Below are 16,161 nucleotides of genomic sequence, written 5' to 3' on the forward strand. Positions count from 1 at the left end.
GAAGCAACATATAGGAGATTTTCCTTCCTTCTGCATTCTTTGCCACAATAAAATTCTACCACAAGCACAAATACATGCGTTTTACTCTCTTATATTTACGCCATCACAGTTCTATATTAGTTATACTCATACTTTATTAGTAAATAAGGTTTTTGCAAATAGCAGTTAGTTTTCCCGCTTGTTGTGTCTAATACATTGTGTACTTTGTTGATTAGTTTACATTCTTCACACAATTAATATTATTAAAGTTATGAGGGGTCAATATTTTAAGGGGTACAAAAATTGTTGTTTTCTACCCTACTCCTCAGGACCCATCCATGCCTTCGGGTAGGGGTGAGCAGGCTTGAGCCAGGAAGTTGCCTCCCGCACGCTCCCCGGTTCTCGGGAATGACTGACTGACTTGGGTTTGTTGTACTGAGACACCCTCTTTCGCCTTATAGCTGCTGCAGAGGCAGGTGGGTCTCTTGGGGAGAGAGAGAGCGAGACGTGTGCCTCTTATAGGCCAGTAGGGCTGGGGCGGTGTCACTCCTTAGGCCTACTGTTCATACAGAGCTGTGGTGCATCTGGCACACTTCAGGTCGCCAGTCTTGAATGGGCAAATGACACCCGGTGGCATAATGGAAACCTGGGCACAAACCCATATCTCTGCTTGGTGCACTTTGTAAAGTTGGAAACACAACAGTTCCTTCAGCTGAACCCCTGTGGAGACCAAGAATCCCAAAACAGCTCCTGAGACAAACCCAACAGACCGCACAGGCAAAACCCCCAAGAAAGAACACGAATCACATTTTTTATGTAGCGCTTGCTGCCTCATTTGGCTGTTCCATAGAACTGTTTGTAACATCTGCTACTTTGACTTAAGTCAATGGCACTGGTTTAGTAACTATAATATAAGTGTTATAATAACCCAACTCAACGGAACGCACCGTATCGATCTGGAAGGATGAACCAATAAGTTGGCCCTGCTGGCATTTGAACTTACACCTCCAGGCTGAACAAAGATTTTTACCAGGCCCATCAGCCCACTCAAAAGGAATAATTTGCATGCCAAGCCGTTTGCCTCAGAGTGTCACCCAAATGGCTCTCTTTGAAAACACAATGATTTACATACCTGCATAAAATGAAAGAAAAACGCATGTCTGCTTACTAACTTCACATGCCGTGCTCTTCAGATCTTAGCCTTACCAATCAGATGCAGGCAATGAAATGAATGCCAGCCAGTCTGAGCTAAGATCACCCAGTAACACTGGCACACTGCACAAAAAAACTCCTTGTACATAGCCTCGCTGCATACGCTTGCCTTTGTGGCACAGTAAACAAACGTTTCTATTCCTTCCTAAAATTCTACTCAATTTATCAAGCTCTGAAGGCTGAAGAGCTGAGCAGGCCCTTAGGAGATTCTGACCTGTTACCCACAGGGCCCACGTAGATATCAGCACCTAGCGAGGCCTTACCAAACTCGGTCACATTACATGCGCAAAAGAAATGTCGCAGAAGCCCCGTTACCGAAGGAAGGCCGAATCCCAGCCGAGTCTCCTGACTACAGACCCCAATATGTTCTTATAAATGCTGGCGTGCCCCCTCAGATCCATGCCCCAGGTACTCTGGCACCAGGCGCATGCACGACTAGGGAAGGGGGTCTTGTCAGGCTGTACAGATGCACCAAACTGCAGTCTGGTACCAGGCACCTGCGCAGCCAGGGGTGTGTTTTAAGGCTGTACAAAAAATCATGCACTAAACAGCAGTCCGGTACCAGCCACATGCGAGACCAGGGGTGTCTTTTCAGGCTGTTCAGATGCACCAGAGAACAGTCTGGTCTGGCATCGCACTAGGCACCTATGAGACTAGGGAAGGGAATCTTTCAGGCTCTTGAAATGCAACAGACTCAATCTGGGCTGATGGGCAGAACCAGTGCATTATCGACCTGTGGCTGGCAGCCCGTGTTGCCTCTCTCCATCGCTCTGCACTCCCTCTCTGCCAGGGCATTGCACAGCATTCCCGTCCTCGTCGCCAGGAAGCCCTGGAATGTCCCGGGGAAGTGTACTGCTCCTCGCGCTCCCAAGCTCGCGGGCTTGGGAAAAGAGCCAAGGAGCCGGGGAAGTGGACTCATGCTCGAAGCGGTGGTGCTGACACCGGCTCCGAGCCACAGGAAAAGCACTGCCCACATTCACAGCCATGACACATCCACGGCCCTGGCCTGTATGTCTGGCTGGGCGGTGAGCTGGCCCTTGGCCAGGGCACCGAAGGGCCACAGCGGTCAGTAAGTGCTGCCAACTGGACCCTGGTCTTAGGTGACACCGGATGACAACCCTGACCTTCCAGCCATGGGTCGAATTGCATTCTGGAACTTGCAGTTTTGCTTTCCCCCTATAAGCATTAGCACCGATGGCTGAACTATAGAAGTGGCTGCAGGTGGCTCAAAGGGGGCGGGCAGGCTCGCCTCCTGTGCTGCGAGGCAGGTGAACAGAAGGTGTAAAACTCCGGCCTCCACACCAGGATGTTCAGGTGCTACAAACGCGCCCTGATCAATAACCTATCATCTGATTAGACCGCTCTGATAGGGACTCCTCTTTATTTAGGGGCTGAAGACTGCAGTTCCGCTGTGCAATGTCCCGCGCTGTTCTACAAGGTCGTTGCTACAAATCGATTTTGTAAAACCTCCTGTCATTGGTCGGTGTGCACCATGCACCCGCAGTGATTAGGCAAGTATAGTAAAGTGGAAAAAACAACCCTCATAATGAACAGTGGAACATATACTCATCTCCCTGTAAGCTGTGCTCTGGAATCTGTCTCTCTGTGGCATGAATCTCCTCTGTTAGGACTCTGATCATTAATGGGAAAGATACGAAGGCTCTGTAGAAAGTGAGCAAGTCTCTACAGGGTATGTGATCTGTTAGCGCAAAATGATGCCCCCCCCTCTTGCAGAATGTGATGGGAGGGGACCCTCACTCACCCATTGCTCGCACACATGAGATGGCCTTGGACTGACTGGGCGCCCCTGAAAGGGCGAGACCCTCTGAATAGCTGAGACCCCTATGCACAGCAGAGGCCTACTTTGTGCCCCTGGTTCTGTGTAATGTGATGAGCTCCTAAGCCGGGTCAGGCAGAAACCACCTGTAAAAGTAAGGAGCGCCTCTGATGTGCGCTTCGCCTGTGTGGAGAGTTGCTGATGAGGACAGAACTTCCCTCTCACTCTCCCATCACCAAAGCCCCCCCCCCCCCCGCCCAGCAGACTCCAGCCCTCTTCGTGGCCTGCCACTTGTCCTATGTTTGATGTGATTTGTCCCCATGTTTGTTAATTCTGACGCTTGGTTTATTCTCTCTTTTCTTGCCCTGCGGTCAGACTCTATGAACAGTCCTCTCCAGACCTTTCGGTGTCCCCTCTCTCTGCTTCCCTTTCCCTGCTTCCCTTTCCCTCTTTTCTCTCACGTTGCTCCTCAGCCCCACTTTGTCGCTCCCTACGAGGGATGCTTGCTCTAACCCCCGTTATCCCCCCTTAAAGTCTCTGATCTCTGCACCCAGGCTTTGGAGAGAGTTGTGAAGGGGCAGTGGTTCCATTTCTCGATTTTATTTATGTATTTATTTATTTAATGCGATTTTATATAGCGCGAACATTACCCGAAGGTGTCGGAGCGCTTTACAAAAGAACCAGTTGCGTTACATAAGGACTTTGGATTACATGAGTTACATAAGAGATACAAACAGAAAAGAATTGCAAATGTACAAGGTGTAAAGTCACTCAAGGAAGAGATACAAACAGGAAAAAAGTGCACAAGTACAAGTTAAAAGTCACTCAAGGAAGAGATACAAACAGATAAACTCTAAAATCACATGGGAATGCAGTGCATTTTTTTCAATTTCCACGTGAATTGACCTTAGGTTGGCCACAGAATGTAAATTTTTCTTTACCTTTACCTGTCGTTCCTATCCCCACCCTGTCGTTTGTACGTGCATTCTCGTCAACCTAAGTGACTGAAAGAGTACTTGGACAGGGTATGACAGGTAATGAAAATATAAATAGCGCTCACATCTTCAGGCCATAGAGAGTGAAGGTAACCCTGGGTTAGACCGCCTTCCAGAGTTAACATGTACCTTAGTTTACTCCAGACTTCCTGGCTCGGGCCACCGGTATGCCAGGGGTGCCCATCATAGGTAAGGGTGCGGAGCTTGCTGTGAGATGCCACAGATGCCTTATGCAAGGATCACGGTGCCATGGACCACCATTATGCAGGGGATCCATGGGTATATGTCATTTATTGTGTTAAATGTATGGATAAAGAGCACTTTTCCTGAAGTGTCATGGCGCTGCAGGGGTTCATCAACAAAGAGCTCTCCTCAGTTCACAAGGAGTGCGCAGCAAGTGTTTCCCTAAGGTCAGAGGAGAGGGTTTGAGGCTTGGGGGCTGCTACTGTAAAGGGCCCAGCTCCCGATATCACTCCGCCCCCTCCCACCATCCATATTGTTCCACTCTTCCCTTTAGTCCTTGCTTGGCGCTCTGGCAGGTGGGATGGGATTGCACGTGGGTGTGATTGCCTGGACACTGTGCACCCACGTTTGAGGTATGGTGTGGCTAGAGCCTATTTCCTATGGTTAACGTGTGCACTGCGTATGAGTGTGAGAGCGAAAGGCACCGCACCCACATCACACATGTCCATTCTGTGACTGAAAAACTAGTTAAGGAAGCTGAAGGGCATAGTATATCTGACGTCATCTGCCCGGTACCCTGCAGGACGGGACACACAGCGGAGCTCGCGCCACCCTCCAGTCAAGGCCGGACAGCACTCCTCCTTCTGTCCCACCTTGGCTTTTTCTGTCCTTCCTAAAGCCCTCTTCTTCTACCTCTACACGTGTTCTCTTTTTCAATTATCCCTCTTATCCTCGCTTTTCCTCTCTTTTCCTGTGACTTCTACTTCCTACTTTGCTCTTCTCCCTTTGTTCACTCTTCTCTCCGACCCCCTTTTGTCTCTTTCTTCTCATGTTCCCTCTTACACTTTCCTTCCCTCTCTCTCTTCTTCTCATCACACCTCCCCACTCTATATTGTTTCTATTCTCACACCTTGTGCAATCATTTTCACCCCAAGGAAGGTAACTGTCACCCATTTCAGTTCTCTTTTGTGATTGCTCTCAGAGCTTCCCCTGCCTATCTCTGTCTCACTTTCTCCTGTCACTTCTCCGCTGTCTCTGCATTTCCGTCACCCCATCCCTCCCAATCTCTCCCCAATGCTCCCACACCGCTTCCATTCATCTACATTTATACTGGAGCATTTACCAAACCTTTCTGTCCCATTTGGAGTATCCCTTGAATCCCCCATGCACATGCATTGATGCTGCGCCCTATAATAATAATCCACATTTGTATAGCGCACAATCACCCGTTAGGGTCTCTAGGCGCTGGGGGCCGTCGGGAAGATTAAGCAAGCTATTGCCCAGAGTCACATGGTGCTGGGCTAACCTGCCGCCGGACCCGGGGATCGAACCCTGATCCGCAGATTCCAGCGTCAGTCGCCCTGGCCGCGGCGCCACACCTCTCCCCACACCTCTCCTATCACCTGTCCCTCCCCGCTGCTCCCTCCGGGTGTACCCATTCTTGTGGGCGGGAGGTGGTAGGGGGTGGGTTCTCGCGCCTGTAGCCGGGAGCCTAGTGCGGCTTCCTCTCTGATGAGACTGGCTCACATCCCAGATTCCAGACTGCCATCTTGTTTATTTGGCTGCTTCGCGAGATCAAGGGCTTCACCTGGATAAGTTTGAAGCCGTGTGATCCCTTATGGACTCGGTGTATAGCAACAAATGAGTCAAAACTCCGCTTGGCAGTGACACGTACTGTGACAGGTGCATAGTTGATGGCCATAGTGAGACACAGCTGTGGCGTTGGAGGCAGAGACAGCCAGCCAATAGAAACACAGTAGAAATGAATCACGTGGGATAACCCCGGCACATTTGTTTGGGTGTTCTGTAAAATGCACATGGCAAACTAAACAGCTTCTAGGCGCGCTGAGCAAGTGGTACTTCCTCTCCGCCTCACTTTCCATCTGGCTCTGGTGCAGGAGAGCAGGTCGACGTAGAGCGTATGTCGGAGACACATTTCTTCTATCCTTTACTCCACAATTGCAGCGAAAAGATCCCTCAAAGGGGAGACGGTCATCCTGAGTTGTGTTTTCATTCTGCTCCATGAAATGAGTTATTCATTTCCATCATTGACGGACGACGCAACATACATAGGACGGATAAGTTGAAGTCTCAAAAAAATGTACGCTCTGGTTTTTTGAAAATGTATCAAACCATGGAAGGACTCTTCTACATTAGGGGATTATTAGAGCCTCCAGATACTGGAGACACAGTTTCTGGTGGTGCCAAATTTGGGGTCTGGGTCCTGAGGGTATATTTGAATTTATGGATGAAAATCTAGCATATGCGCCCTTTCTTGGGATACATTCATAACAAGCAACCTAAACTGGGACCTTTCTTGACTTAAAAAGCAATGATTCTGAAAGATTTCTCCAAGCAATATTCAGTCCCCCGCAGCGTTGGCTTCCATCAGTACTGTAATTTGTCCAACATTCTTCTGGTATTCCGCCTCGCAAACAAACAGCGGGACGTGCTCGGTGCACAATGCATGCACCTATTTTCTGTTATCAGACCGGTCTACATTATTAAACCCAAGTAAGTGACATAGTGGAAGAAATGCCGCATTTCCTCTGAATCACTACAAGAAATGTTCCTATTTCCAGGTGGTAGCTGGCCTCGCTGTATTGTGCAATGATTTGATGATGTCCTATTGAAATGTAGTGGATAAAAAGATTTTTGAGACGGGCAACAACATCAAATCCATCTAGAGGACCATAATTACGTTATTCTTTGTGAAAATAGATCCTTTCGCTCTGAAGTAGCGTTTGGTAGCATCTCTGTACCAGAGTCAATAGTTCATTCACTCTAAGTTATTCACTGAGCGCAAGCCCTCTCTGCAGGTCCCCTCTTCTTAAAAGGCTCTGCGGCACTGGGAGCTATTGTGTCCACTTGCTTAGAAGACATGCGAGTGCGGCTTCTTTGCGTGAAGAAGTCACCGCTGTTTTCCAATTTCTATTTAACATCGCCGAGGCGAAAAGTTCAAAGTTTTTTTGCAATAATTCTAACATATTCTAAAACATTGTTCGCATCCAAATTGGACAATTGCAGCTGCGAAGCTGCTCTCAAGCTGAGATCTGCCCTGGTCAGGCAACAAAGACAGACATGAAATTTGAAGGAAGGTTTCTGCCAGGTGGATTTTTCTTTAAAGTGTGGTCTTTTGCTGGACATTGTCATCTGATGGCCACATGATCTAATATGGACATTGAGGAGCAAATATAATTGCTGATTTACATTCCTGTTCCACCTGCAGTGCAATTCGATGCTATGATTCCCCGCAAGATGAGAAGTTATTTGCAGCTTTTTAAATCCCTGAAGATTAAAAGTGGAGCTCAGGGGTACACTAAGATTTGGGTTCATAAAGGTTTTCGGCAAAATGTCTTCCACACATTAGTTGTTTGGTTTTCGACACATCCTTTAATATCTATCTATTGAAATCAGTTGTTTGTAAAATGCTGAATGAGATTCAAAAGTTTACATCATAAATCTGAATTTTACAAATTGAAATACAATTGATGTTATGTGTTTATCTGGCAATTTCTGTTTAGTTTAATTCCAAGGGTTTTGCTGATGAAAATAAGAGGATTGAATGGGAATATACAGTTTTGAGACGTTCTGTATTGCTTTTTAATGGGCTTATCGGAATTCTAGCTTTAGATATTAAAATTGATTTTACTCCGTATTGAATTTTATACTAGGCCAGCTAATATGCATTAGAATGGACTTATGTATGTTTTTCTGTGCAATGTGCAACTGCCACTTCTCCTTGCACCCCTTGGTTCTGGTGTGGCATCTTCCAAAAAGTGTTTCAGCGGACTTCCGGTGGCTATTTAAAGGAATATGTGTGCTTTGTTATGGTAAAGGATACAGGATCCCTGCACTGTTTATATTCTCCATATTATTAAGATATATGTTGATCACTGCTTTGAAAAAACGAGTCAAGTTGACAGGGATCGTGAGAAAAACGTGGGGTCAAGTTTGAAAGGCAAATGCCTAGTTTACTTGGTTGGTTTCCAAAAACTGAAAATGGTTAGTTTCAAGGCCTTAGGCCAAGTTGCATCTATCATATCCCTAGCCCACAATGCTTTCTGGAGAGTGGAATTTAGGGTAATATGTAATAATTCAAAGCATGATTAGAAACTCAGAGACGACTACACAAAGTGAATTATATGTCGGCGCTGCGGCGAGAGACTGGCTGTCGAATTCTAGGCGCTCTCCTAGTGCCTGAGAACTCCTGTCTTTCAGATTTAGCAGTTTTGTGCTTAATTCAGTGACGGCTTCGTCTTTTACAAAGGTAGCAACCTTAAGGAGCATCTAAAAAAAACAACTGACTGATAAAATCATGTCACTGAGAGCAGTGGCGTAACGAGACTTGAGGGGGCCCAGTGCCCACTGCAAAGTACATGGAGGGCCCCCCGGAGCCAGTCACAGGGGGGCACTGCAAAGTACATTGAGGGCCCCCGGAGCCAGTCAGGGGGGGCCCACTGCAAGGTACGTGGAGGGCCCACCGGAGCCAGTCAGGGGGGCCCACTGCAAGGTACGTGGAGGGCCCCCCAGAGCCAGTCAAGGGGGGACCCACTGCAAAGTATGTGGAGGGCCCCCCCAGACCCAGCCGGGGGGGGGGGCACTGCAAAGTACATGGAGGGCCCCCCGGAGCCAGTCAAGGAGGGACCCACTGCAAAGTACGTGGAGGGCCCCCCAGACCCAGCCGGGGGGGGCACTGCAAAGTACATGGAGGGCCCCCTGACCTAGTCAAGGGGGGACCCACTGCAAAGTACATGGAGGCCCCCCCGGAGCCAGTCAGGGGGGGCCCACTGCAAGGTACGCGGAGGGCCCCCCGGAGCCAGTCAAAGGGCTGACCCACTGCAAAGTAATTGAAGAGCCCCACGGAGGAAGTCAAGGGGGGCGACCCACTGCAAAGTACGTGGAGGGCCCCCCCCGGAGCCAGTCAAGGGGGGGACCCATTGCAAAGTACGTGGGGGCCCCCCAGACTCTGTCAAGGGGGGGACCCACTGCAAAGTACGTGGAGGGCCCCCCGGACACAATCAAGGGGGGGGGACCCACTGCAAAGTTCGTGGAGGGCCCCCGGACCCAGTCAGGGGCTCTGAGGCTGGGGGCCCGTGCACAGAGAGAGCACCCTGGAGTTCCCACCGCGAGGGCTAATGTTAGCCCCTCACTGAGGGCGACATGCTTCTAATTTGTTGCGGTGATTTAATAACCCAGTACTTTAAGCGAGCGGTGGTTTCTTTTGTTTCACTTTAGTTGCAATGATCCTATCTGAAGTGCCAGCTGGCGATGGTCTGTCTATTTATTTGATAATTTTACGTCACACCAAAGGACTCATTATGGCTAACACAGCGCATTCCCTGGTGGCCCGCTGGCGCGGAGTCTTCTCATACGGCTGTTTTGATGCACTCCTACAAAGTCGTGCTTGTGCATGCACTGGTGCATGTCCCGTGCCCTGTCTGCCCGCTGCAGGGTCATTAAACCCGGGGCATGGCTGCACCAAGACTGGAGGGCACTGGATTCTGAGTAAAACCTGCCTCTCTTGGCTTTTCTGATCTCAAGGTGTTGGCCGAGGTCTGCTCCATTGACCACCCTGAGCCCTGCTGCTTCCTCTGCTGGACACCTCCCCGTAAGAATGGACAGCGCTTCCCTCCCTCATTTCCACACACGCACCTTTCCATCCCCCGTCGCGGCTTGGAGCAACTTCACTGTGGCCAATAGGTTTCCTGGACTTGCTCGGATTGTGGAGGACTTTAGAGATAAAGCTTCATGTAGCCAGTAAGAGGAGCTCAGTGGGTTGATGATCACTGCTGGGTTTTGGGTGTAAAGTGGAGGTCACAGGTTCAAAACGGTTGACTGAAAGGACAGCTTTATTTGGGCGTCAATACTTCTTAGGAGCACATAGGCAGAGTTTATTATAGGGTGCGCTTACTATATGCACTACTGTTTCCAGACAGGCTTTCAGATATTTGTGTTCTCCATTGATTCTGCTTCCATTCAGCGTGAAGAGCTGCAACTTTAACACAGTTTGGCACTAAAAGGAACGTGTGCACCAAGTTAAACCTTGTGGCTGGAGTCACTCTGGCTCTCCTAACTTTTGTGACGCCTCACGTATTGTGTCGAGTAAAATGTCCAATAACGTGTTTCAAAGCTTTGTAACGTCTGCCATTCTGGAACCAACCTTCAGGTGTCTTGAAGGTGGGATTTCCGGTATCCCCCCCCCCCCACCTAAATGTAAGGAAGACTGTCATGACAAAATCAGAGGTACTGACTCATAAAATGGGGCTTTTCTTGAGTCATCAAAGGACTCTTTTAAAGTAGTGGAGTTCAGACACTTGAAAACAACATTTTTGATGGAATTTCCGCTTTGTCATATAGTTTGACAGCCCCACTTCCCAATCTGAGCCCCCGAGCTCTACTGCTGGATAGTGGGCACTGGATATTAAACTTCGGCACCGCTGCCCGCATGCTGCGCTGGAGCTCACACTCTGCATGGCAAGAGGTTATCTAATACCTTTTCCCATCCATCTCATGGGCTCTCTGTTCAGACTGTCTGTTACTACTCCAGCTGCCATGCGGGGACCACAGACCACCCAGGTGGACAACAAGCCCCCTGGAAATGATCACGCCATACACACAAGGCCAATCTTCATACACCTATCCCAGGTTAGGCCTTATCCATGTGCCAGACAGTAAGGCCAGTCGAGCAACACTCAGGGAGATATTGTGTTCTAATGCCTAAATAACTGGTTTTGGTACAATACTGCTATGTTCTAATTTCAGTGTCTCCACATGACTCAAACTGGGCGATCGCACGAGTGTTCAGAAAGAGGTTAAACACTAGTTTTAGGAGCTGAAAATAAAAGCACAGCCATGGTCTTCATCCTGGTAGTGCCTAGAGGCGGTGTAGTTCATCTCTGAACACGTCTCCACTCTTGCTTGTTCTTTTAACTCCGTTTCCTCCAGTTTGCACACTCCAGTGCCGGGTTTCCACCTGGCTGGTGCTATGCTGACAGGGCTGGAATGCCTCCTCGAAGCATGTGAAGTTTCTCAGCTATTAAATCTAAGAAAAGCTTTTCCCTTTCTTTTTTTAAACCCTAATTAAAATCGCAGTGAAACCGAGTTCTCTCTCCCCTGGTGTGGTGAGCGTGGAGGCTGCTTTACTCTGTAAATGTAGAATCCACCGACAGGAGCATGGTCAGTTTGTCCGCTAGGCCGATGATATATATGGAGTCTCCGGCTCTACCCCTCACTACCTCTACTAATGAACACTTTACATTTTTCTGATCACCAGTTTCTGATTTACTTTGTCTGCAACCCTTCGGTGAGGTAGCACCCCCCTTCCATTTACTATATTTCATATCAGAGGGCTTCCTATATTGCACCTGAGTGCCATGACACACCCTAAACAAGGGAGCCTCCTGTTCTGCGCATGCCCCGTGTTCAAACGTTTACTCCTTTACTCTAGAGACCCTTGAATTGTTTAAATGGATTACGTCTCCATAATGCGCTATCTCCCGATAGAAAAAAACTCTCTCCTTCGCTCTTTCTCCTCCTTCATTGATCATTCTCTCTATTTCTCTCTCTGTCTCCTTCCCTTTGTCTTTCTCTCTCTCCATATTTCTCTTTCTCTCTCTCTTTCTCTCTCTCTCTCTCTCTCTCTCTCTCCCCCTCTCTCTCTCTCTCTCCCCCCTCTCTCTTCCCCCCTCGCTTCCCCCCCTCTCTCCCCCCTCTCTCTCCTGCCCCCCAAGCCCCTTCGATCATGTACACATTCGAGATGTTGTTCAAACGAGGCACTGTTTGCAGGTGTCCCCAGTCCTCCTTATGCTTCTGGAGATGGGAACTTCAGACCGTGACACAACACTCTGGGTGTGGTCTGTAGTGCTGAAAAAACTTCACTAACAGCCCTCAAGAGCTCGACACTGTACTCTAGATGTGGTTTGCTAAATTGGACGTCATCCTCCAGAGACGACCTCTAGGACGGGATCCTGAGCTTCCGGTGTGGCTTCTAGAGCTCGAAGCGTCTCTCCAGAACCCACTCTGGAGGCGGAACTGGGGCGCAAAGAAAAGCAGCGAGGTGATGCCTTCATCAAGTTGACTTATTTTTTGAACATTTTGGAGACCTCACCCTCTTCACTGGAGAGGCCAAGGAGTGGACTCTGAACGCTGAATCTGACAAAGGTTTCTCGTGAGTGCGCTGTGAACTTTGGCAGCGGTGGGGGGACTTCCAGATCGAACATAGGGACGGATGTCTTGGCAGGGTACAAATAATTCTGTGCCCTTGATCACTACACCTCCCCTCCCACAAACATGAATGAAAAGCAGGCACCACCCTGAGTCGTTTGGTAAGTTTGAAGACACTGGTGCAGAGAGGTTCAATTTTGAGCCCATTCCTCTCGATTCATACACCTTCCTTCCCCTAGGAGCTCAGGAGTTGGCTGTGGCGGTGCTGCGCTTCCAACCCTCAGGCCACGGAGAGCCGAGCTCTCTGGCGCACATAGTACTATATGGTACACTGCTGAGAAGAGGAACAGGCCGGGTCACATATAGGCAGGGCCGTTTCTGCCATTAGGCAGGACTAGGCGGCCGCCTAGGGCGGCAAAATGATGAGGGCGGCATTTTGTTGTGTGTGGCACTAGTCTGGAAACAGGAAATCATGCAGTGGAGAGTGCACTGTGCAAGCGCACGGTGTGCACCTGCTGTTTGCAATTGCTTGTTGCGTTAGGAGCCGAGCGGCACACCGTAGATTAATGGCGTGTGTGTGTGTAGAGCGGGGTGCAGGACACACTAGTGTAAGTGTGGGTCCCCAGGGCCGTCAATCTTGTAGCGCTGGGATAGCGCTACCAATGACCGCCCTGGGGAACATTCTTGGCCAATCCATGAGCAGTGCTTCGGCCAGGGAGGGCAGGCCAGTGACGGTGACGCGCACGGCGCACCAGTGCCACCATCTCTCTCGGCGCGCTTGGGGGACGGTCGGACTGTGTGTGTCGGCTGGCGCGCTGCTCCCCCTTTGCCCATAATTTAATTAGTATATTGCAGCTGCCACCTGCCAGTGGCACACAGTCTTGTTGTCCGGTCCGACTCCGTCTCCCGCCGGCCCTCTCCCCAGCACCACGAGCCTGCAAAACAGCATAGCCGTGGTCAGGCCTGGCCGTGGTGGTCGTGTCGTGGGGACGTACGTATGCAGCAGCAGGTCGTGACTTGAGCAGTCAGTGCACGCACCGGTGAGTCAGTCAGAAGGCCGCTGGCTGCGAAAATAAATATAAAAATATATATTTCGGATCAGATCGGATGCATTTGCATGCTGCAAATTCAATTGCAAATGAATCGTGTGTTATGTGTAATAATGTTGTTACATTCATCACTCAGGCCTAATGTTGTACATGAGGCGGTGGCGGGCGGGTGAATCATTATCTGTTATCTCCGACTCCGGACCGAGCCCGTCCTCACGGTCGGCTGGAGAGTGGCGCAAAACACTGTCACTGAGTGGGCAGGCTGCAGGAGCTGGGTAGCAGGCAGCACTGTTAGGGGTGAGGTGACGCCCTGTGTCCGAGTGAGGACGGTTTGGATAATGGCGCGGGCGGGGCGGGTCTGTTTGCTGCAGCAGGCCAGGCAGGCTGAAAAGATCTGAGAGTAGATAAGATGGCGTTGGTGGCGGCCCCATGTCCAGGCCTCCGGCCTGTGACTGAGGTGAGGTGATGATGGAATGAATCTATGATCTCCGAGTCCCTGCATGTGAGTGAGGCTAGAGGAGCCTGGAGGAGTAGTAGGACACGGGAGAGGGAGTCAGGGAAGCACGAAGAGAGTGTGCACAGTGCAGAACTTAAGAGTAGAGGACCCCTTACCTTATCTATGCGTTTTTATATAGCGCGGACTTTACCTGAAGGTGTCAGAGCGCTTCACAATAAGAACAGAACTGATACATGAGAACATTACAAGTGAACAAATTACAAAAGCAAACGTTACATTAAATGAGGCAAAAGTGACATTTGTGAGCCAACAAAATACAATAGGTAGCAAAGTTAATACAAGTTCTTTTATATCTAATGCATTTATTCTTTTAGCCTGGATGACGGGGGAGAGAGTGATGGTAGAAAAAGGGAGGGGGCGGCATTTTTCAATTCTCGCCTAGGGCGGCACAACACCAAGAAACGGCCCTGCATATAGGGAGTGACCCAGAAAAATCAATATGTTATGCCCTGTTCAAGAAGTCAAACCAACACCTTTCCTCCAAAAACTTAGAGTTGGGACGTGTGCAGGACAAAGCGAGGCTGAGATTATCGATGTATGCACTAAACTAAGATACAGTACTGCCCGGCTGCAGTTTACTCAGGCGGGAAGGCTCAGTTTAAGCAGAACTGTACTATAAGACCTGTAGTCCGAAGCTTTCCCTGCCAGCCGTCCAAATCTGTGTTTATTCACCTTTTTCTTTTAAATGTCCCATTAACTCACCTCCAGACTACCGGGACGCCGGATCTAATGGTGTGCAGCTGAGCCCTTGAGTGTTCTTCGTTGTGAGTAGACCAAATGGAACCTTTCTTAGCCCCATCACACTCCTATCTTTGAATTTAGGGTTTGTGGAAAAAATGCTTCTAATGTATAAATGTGGATCCGGCTTATGATGGGTATAGCTACCGTCAGGGTAGATCACCAGTGGAGGGCTTGCTCTGTATTGATTAATCTTACGCACATGAACCTCTGCTGTGCACATATATGCCCATATAAGGAACTGTTTTTCAGAGCCCTGGGGACCTGCCTGGAATACATAGCATATTCACCACCACAGGGGCAGGCCTAACCACCTGAACCAGGGGCTGTAAATATTTTTTCCAAACAAGGGTTCAGAATGTGCAACAATGATTAACATATCATAAGGATAATTACATTATTATACAAGAAAAGAAAAATGAAAGGAGAATAAACATTTTTGGCCCATGAGAAAAGTAATTCTGAAAGAAATATACGTGTAATTATAAAAGAATAAAAAATGTATTTAGATTTAAAAGGTTACATGAAGCTCAGATGTGTTGTCGGTATAACAAAAACATTACAAAACATATACAAAAAACCAGACAAGTGGCAAACACATAGAGGTTACATAGACATAAGAGTTCTAAAACCATACAAGAACTCCTATACACAAAACACTGTGTCCTCCTTAAGTTGTGGCCACAATAGCGTCGACGGCGTTTCGACCGTTGTCATTAGTACATGGTCTTCCTCAGGACAATAAGTTAACTGAGCTTATCACCAACCATTCTGGTTCCTGAAATTTAGCAACAAACTGTTTAAGGAAGTCGCTGCCACAAATCCATCAATGTCGTGACACCCAAACGAATATAAATTAAGTTTGGGTCCGTAGTTGCTTCGAAGAGCCGCAATTCAGACTGTTTTGTGTATCGGAGTTCTTGTATGGTTTTAGAACTCTTATGTCTATGTAACCTCCATGTGTTTGCCACTAGTCTGTTTTTTTGTATATGTTTTGTAATGTTTTTGTTATATCGACAACACATCTGAGCTTCATGTAACCTTTTAAATCTAAATAAATGTTGTATTCTTCTATATTTACACGTATATTTCTTTCAGAATTACTTTTCTCATGGGCCAAAAACATTTATTCTCCTTTCATTTTTCTTTTCTTGTATAATTTAATTGTCCTTATGATATGTTAATCATTGTTGGACATTCTGAACCCTTGTTTGGAAAAAATGGAATGCATAGCGACACCTGCAGACCCGCTCTGGTCTTAATTTGCAGAGACACATGCATGGCCATGGAAACCTCCAATTTAATAGGAGATTCAGCCAGCTCTTTAAGGGTGAAAGGAATACTATTAGTGCCGTATTCAGAAAGAGGCACTTGTGCGTAAGTGTGACTTACCCCTGAACTTCCAGGACAAACAGAAGGTCTGTAGGTCCTTCACAGGAGCCCTTGGCAGATCACTGACAGAATGTCATAATCATGCCTCGGTGCAGCTGCTGTCAACCCTACAATGGGGAATATACTTTGTACAGTTGACGTCTGTGCCACTGT

The 16,161-nt window shown here is 48.4% G+C and overlaps 1 protein-coding gene across 1 annotated transcript in view; it reads left to right on the forward strand.

Moving 5' to 3' along the window:
• The window catches only part of PLXNA2 (plexin A2), a 561,219-nt gene that overhangs the window by 147,377 nt on the left and 397,681 nt on the right, over positions 1-16,161 (forward strand). The gene's annotated exons all lie outside the window — the stretch shown is intronic.

The sequence above is a fragment of the Lissotriton helveticus genome, chromosome 5_1, assembly GCF_964261635.1.
Source record: "Lissotriton helveticus chromosome 5_1, aLisHel1.1, whole genome shotgun sequence".
Taxonomy (NCBI): Eukaryota; Metazoa; Chordata; class Amphibia; order Caudata; family Salamandridae; genus Lissotriton; species Lissotriton helveticus.